Source organism: Haliotis rufescens, unplaced genomic scaffold (assembly GCF_023055435.1).
Source record: "Haliotis rufescens isolate VD_foot unplaced genomic scaffold, xgHalRufe1.0.p SCAF_3, whole genome shotgun sequence".
Lineage (NCBI taxonomy): Eukaryota > Metazoa > Mollusca > Gastropoda > Lepetellida > Haliotidae > Haliotis > Haliotis rufescens.
The window spans coordinates 13,044,538-13,051,169 of record NW_025964001.1 but is presented as its reverse complement, the minus strand read 5'-3'; the positions used below and the strand labels follow the sequence as shown (position 1 = coordinate 13,051,169).

General features: G+C 38.6%; 1 long non-coding RNA gene across 4 annotated transcripts; it reads left to right on the top strand.

Annotated features, from left to right (window-relative positions):
* The first annotated feature begins 234 nt into the window (after nucleotides 1-234).
* Nucleotides 235-4,222, top strand: LOC124134810. Of its 4 annotated transcripts, none has more exons than XR_006861148.2 (3): nucleotides 235-373; nucleotides 2,500-2,686; nucleotides 3,900-4,222. It is a non-coding gene; the product is annotated as an uncharacterized LOC124134810 (long non-coding RNA). The 4 variants fall into 4 exon arrangements; XR_006861147.2 differs by lacking the exon at nucleotides 235-373 and adding an exon at nucleotides 414-523; XR_006861149.2 differs by lacking the exon at nucleotides 235-373 and adding an exon at nucleotides 567-588.
* Nucleotides 4,223-6,632: the final 2,410 nt, after the last annotated feature.

The window sequence follows — 6,632 nt, the reverse complement described above, 5'->3', positions numbered from 1 at the left end:
GTTTCATGCTATCTGCTCTCATTCAACATATGCTTGAATTAATGTCAACCTCAAAAGGGCCTCTCGATGACGGTCACAATCAAATGAATTAGCAGTTATGAAACCCAGGCTTTGCTAAGCCCCAGAGTCGCCATCCATTACTAGCCATAGTGATTATGAGAATTTGGGTGTGAATGACCTCTAGTTACTGTAGTCAGTTTGAGAACAACGAAGTCAAACTTACAGCAAATCGAGCAGCAAAGCTTGATCTTCGTCAGTCCGATTCACAATCGCAGATTGAGTTTATTCGTGATCAGCAGCTTACCAACACTGACAGTCACTGAATGATTGTGTCGAATTACTCTTTGCCTAGGAAATAATTACATGAGCTGACGTAAGTAAACGAAAGCAAACTTTGTTCAATGTCCAATATTCAGAAATTCAGCGACTTACCGCACGTGTTATCTTACCGGAAGTTTTGAAAACGACATTTGCCGAAAACACACGATTCATATGACCTTCACCTGGCTGGAGATGCATTGAGGTTGTTCACAATTTCTATCTAAACCTCATGACTTTCTGATTTTAACTTAGTTGTGTCATTTAAATGTATGCGGTAAACATATTTTGTGTATTAGAACATATTTCTATTTCAAAACAAATATGGCATTGCCAATTCCACTGTTTTCAGTGAACTTCAGGCACATACAGTGCTCAATATAGGCCTAGTTGTTTCGTTTCTCGTTTCCATTCCCAAGTCAAGATCATTTCACATGAAATCACAATTACAAAGAGACATCACGTGTTGTCCGACTAATCTCAAAAGGATACATTATCTGCTGTATACATGTAGGAGAGATATAGAAATGATTTATCTTTCTCATCATTTGTAAATAGTTGTGAAGGTCTTTAATTATATAAACCTTATGAAATGTGAAGGATGTTATTAAATTTTGACAAGCATGTTAGATTCTACTTTAGAACAAAAACAATGCCGGATGGAGAACCTTTCTTGAAGTGCACTTAATATTTATGAAGAACGTCAAGTGGCCCTGGTCACAACCCTGATGTTAGATAAAGATTCAGATTGAGAGACAATGAAAGACCTCATGGATCCTATGACCCCACATAATGTTGGACACTGCATTCTTGAGTGATACAATGTATATACAGTACTTATTGGGTATAGTTTGTTTGTTGTTTAACACCGCACTCAGCAATATTCCAGCTATATGACGGCGGTCTGTAAATAATCGAGTCTGGGCCAGACAATCCAGTGATTGATGTGATGAGCATCGATCCACGCATTTTGGATACAATGACATGCATCAAATCAAGTCAGCGAGCCTGACCACTCGATCCCGTTAGTCGCCTCTTACGACAAGCATTGGTTGCTGAAGACCTATTCTACCCCAGATCTTCACGGGTCAATAACTCTTATTAGCCCAGTTGTCAAAAGCGCCACAATTCGCTGTGCAGTTGCATCATTTGGGCATGCCAGCTATTTATGATCATGAGTTCGAATCCCAGTTTGCCCCGATTGCCTTCTGACATTAGTGTTAAGACAAGGACCCCATGACTTTCATGCTCAATTTCAACAACTGGTAATCAAAAGCAAGATCTAGTTAACACAGCTATAATCTATCTGCAGTTGCCAAAGGCACCTTTGGAAACTGTGACTTTAATTTTATTACAAGTCACGTGTGCTTGACTGTTTCAGATACAAATAACTTCTACCTACACAATGATATATCCACATATCCATCTATATGCATTGAGTTTTGAAGAAATAGACTAGACAATTTGACTTATGTGAGTAATACTGTTCAGATGGTCTAACCGACCAGTTAAAAATCTGAAATTATTTCCATTTATAAATTGTTTACCTGTGGCAGAGAAAACAAATGGAAAATGCCTGACTATATTTCCAAAGATGTAAAGACCTTTATAAAATTATTTACAATGGATGTGTTGTTATGAAACAGATTGTCTGTGGGGTCATTGTGTTTCTTTGATACTGTATGGTCCTGTGGGCTACCTCTAAACATGATACAAATATATATACTTTTATCTTGTTATGTAAAGCTTGCTGTTGTTTTTGGTCAAGTAAGTGACGCCTGCACATTGTGCCTTTTCTTCATCTCTTATGATGTTGTGTTAAGTTAAGAAAGCTCCATATTTATATGTCATCAAGCTTAACATAAACAAGAAAAACAAGATTATTATTCAACAAACTGTTAATTTAAGGAGATCAAACAGGTGTCATATGAAGCAGGCCTGGGGTGAATACATTAATTTTGTATTGAATACGAATAGGAATACTTGTATTCATGAGTTGTTATGAATACTGAATACTCATATTTTTGTATTGAATAATATTCGAGTACAAATACTGAATACGAATACCCCAGGTCTGATATCAAGTTAGAAAACTAACATGTCCAAGTTATAGTCCTATTGCCTATTACATTTCAGTTAAAACAAAAATAAGTCTAAGGATTGTTGTTCTTTCTTTTTTAGTTGATGGATGGACTTTCAGGAAATTTGACATTTTGGAAGAAGTCCAGCAAATTCCTAAGGAGAAATTTTTGGTCACTCTTCTTCCCAGTAGCTGCATCAACCGCCATCCTGTTAGATTTGTCAAGGACAAGGCGGTTCAAGGTTAATCAAGCCCTTCTAGCTAAACAAGCAGAGATCAGAGCTCAGGGTGAGTATCTGCTGAAATGGCATTGAAATGTTGCTGCATTTGGTATGTCTCACATTGGCAAATATATTACATCTTAGTGTGTCACTCTTAACAGGGTCAGAACCTAATATATAATCTTGCTTGTCCGCAAAATGATACGGTCCAGACTTGCCATCTATCTGTTGATAAAGGGTAATCCACAATGAAATGTAACTCGTAACCTTTCCAGAAATCAATTGTATTAACAAATATCTAGATGAAGGGTGCATATTAATGTCCCTTTTGTTAAATATAAATATATAGGGCTACTGTGGAACATTTGTTGGTCATGGATAATTCTGTTCCAATGGCCTGACTGGCCATTACAAGCCACTATGAAATAGCAGGAATATTGCAGAATCACTTGAACAGCGCCCTTATCTTTCTTGGTTTGTCAGCACCACAACTGTGCTTGTAGGTTTCACCGAAGTTGTAAAGGTTTATGGCCTGCATGACTTTGGCTTTCTTCTCGCATCAAGCTGACACACCTTGATAAACTGACATACTGATCAAAGTGCAATGCAAGTAAATGTTTTTTCCAGTTTTCTATTTGTTAGCTACAAAGCCATCTTCCCAAGGCAAGGATGTTAACTGAGTATAAAAGTCCAGTTTTCACCCTTGCCAAACTAGGCTGGAATTCCGGAGTTACATTTTGGCTGGACTAACAAGTCTATGCATATTCCAATCAAAATCGTGTAACAAAGTACACATCCAGTTTGTAAACAACATGGATTTCAACGTGCAGATTTCAGTCAATTGCTGTTTTTGCAAAGCATGTGTACCGTCAACTGGGTATTGACAGATATTTTGCAAATCTTTTATTGTTTTTAATCAAGGTGCTCTAGTGATTTGATGCACTTCGCAGGGTAAGACCCGTTTTATTACAATATGGATCTTGATTACAAATCAAATCATCTTGACCTTGCGCCGCCATTTTGTTTGAAGCAAATACAAGTGATATGGACATAACTCTTAATAGCCACTGGTGGCACTACAATTAAGCCTGGAAATTCCAGCCTAGTTCGGCAAGGAACTTTTATAGTCAGTTAACGCCCTTGCCTCGCGAAGATGCTACAAAGCTGCCCGAGTCCCAACCATTGGCTGATTTATTTGCATGTTACTTTTGCTAGATTGAAGGTCATGATTGGATGGTTTGTAATTGCACTGTTCTACATCAACTCTATTATGTTTTCAGACTGAAGATGAAGTTCTCCATGCTAAGAGGGAGGTTTTTGCCGTACTACATGGCACTGCTGATACCACCAGCAGCCTACTTTGTTGGCAGCTACTTCCAAGGGCAGCTTGACGAGACGCAGACGTTGTATCGAAACAAAAGTCGACTGTTTGGTGGCCGCAGATTAGCTGAGGGAGAGAAGGCGTGGTGATGGATGCAAGACTGATGAATGTGTGCTGTGTAGAACAGGGACTTAGACTTTATCACATAACCCCACGGTATTTTGAATTGGACTGTAAATTATTGATCCTTTCTACAAACTAGAAATAAAGGGTTTAGTAATTCATGTGTTCGACGGTCATTTTTTAACGTTCCATGTAGTATACACCCAAGGGAGTTGATGTCATTGCTTTTTTCTCACTTCTGACAATTCATTTTGGAAATAATTTTTTCAGTAGACTGCTGGACCAGCAGCCGTATTGAACACATCTGACATTTTTGTCCTTGTTCTCATCTGTAGACATGTTCTCCACTAAAGCTTGGCATACATACACCCACCACTGTGGCCACCAAATATTTCTTCAAAATTGTTCCGATGTTTGGAAAAGGTTTTATTACTTGCCCGTGAAGAGATCACCCGTTTAATAAACATACAGCTGTATTACACATTGTGTAATACCAAAACGCGTGCTTATGTACTCTCGGAACACGTTTCACGAAAAATATTGAAAGCTCTCAACATCCCTTGGCTTATTCAACAACATTGCATGTGGAGATGATAGATCACTGAGAGGAGCTTAAGCACACTCGATGACCCCAGCAACCTTGTTGCTAGGCTGACGTCACATGGCATTGTTTCGCGGAAGGATCTTGCAACAAAATTCCACAAATTACGTCATCGGGTATTGGGACGTGATTGTAAACTTTGAGGTGCAAGGCCCCGTTCCACAAGGCGATCGTGCTGTAGCGCAACGACAGTCGTCGGTCTAAGTTTAAGTATGTGAGTTGCGATAACCTTAACGCTAGGATAATTTTTAGGAACGGACGCCTGAATTCTAAAGGTAGACCGTTGTATGGTATTAAATTCATACGTTTCAACTTTTGACGTGTTTGAAGTATTATTCTGTTAAACTCAATTGTATTATGCCGTGGATCGTGTAGGTGTCAGCCTATTCACACTCGACAGTATAATTCTGAAAACGTTTTAAATGGCAAGTAATAAATAAAATACTAAACTCGCTACCGTGTAAAACCAATTTCATGAAACTCGTGAATAGTTGTGGTATCGTCAGATACCACAACTAATCACTCGTTTCATAAAATTGGTATTACACCGTAGCGAGTTTAGTATTCTATATTAATATTCTTCTCAAAACATCTAAAGATAATACTTTGTGGAAAGGATGACAGCTGGAAGTGGTTTCAAGTATTTGCACAGGCCAATACCTTGGCTATTGTACTTGTAGACAGTGCTGCAGAAAGATTTTTCTGAACACATTGCTGATGAATTTTATCAATTGAAAAAATATATTCCTACTTAATAAACAGTTTGTAAGTATTTTGAAACCACGAAGCGCAGCCTGTTGAGACTCTACGTGAATGATAATGATGATAAGTAATTTAATACTTTTCATGATCTGAATTCAATTTGGCCCCTATCAAAGTTGCCGATGGTATTGCAAAATAGACATGTGCTTTCATGTCCAAAACTATTTGTCTGAAAATGAGAAGGGTATATGTTGGAACTTTGCATGAATGTTAGATTGTCAACATTTAGTGTTGTGAATAATTCGTAACTATGAGAAAAAAGCATGAGTTCCAGAGAGTTGAAAATTTGTGTGAAGGATTGATTGAATGCTGCAGTTGACAATATGACACCTACATATTGCCTGGATGTTACTGATCTTGTCAGTGGGGGCGGTTGGGTAGCCAAGTGGTTAAAGCGTTCGCTCATCACGCCGAAGACCCGGGTTTGTTTCCCGACATGGGTACAATGTGTGAAGCTCATTTCTGGTGTCCTCTGCCGTGATATTGCTGGAATATTGCTAAAAGTGGCGTAAAACCATACTCACTCACTCCGTGGTTGATAGCATCACCCCACATCTTCAACCATAATCCATGGCATGACACACATCAACCACCCATTCCTCTTAGTTGGCTTCTTTGACAAGTATGAGATTTTCAGATTCTGCTAAGAATTTCTGCAGGGATATGTCACGTTTTCACCACGAACCCTGACATCAGGGTTTAAATTAAAAGGCTTGAACATATTGAAGGGCATGGACATCATATGAACAATAATTCCATTCACAGTACACCACAGTACACAATCACTTTTGTACTTCTTTTTCAAACAGATGTTTTTCATCAACAGTACTCTGCTTAGGCAGGTTAGGAGTGAGTGAAAGCTGTTTCACGCTGTATAGTCATCATAACAGCAGCCTGTAAATAACCATGTCGGAACAGTGTCCCCATTTCAGTCTGGAAATAGTCTTATCTTACCGGCCCATACCAAGAGTTATAACTCAAAGTATGTCCTATATTACAATATTCTATATTTTGCCCTGCAATCCACACAGGTAACCGTTGAGGACATGCAGGACATGGTTCCCATTCTTCTTTCTGATGTTGGAAGGTTATAGACAGTGCAGCCAGTCAATAACTTTTGCTGATTATATTACACAATTCATGACGAGCAGCTGACCAATGTTTAGCATTCAACACGGACCCATTCAAATGATCAACGTTGAGCAT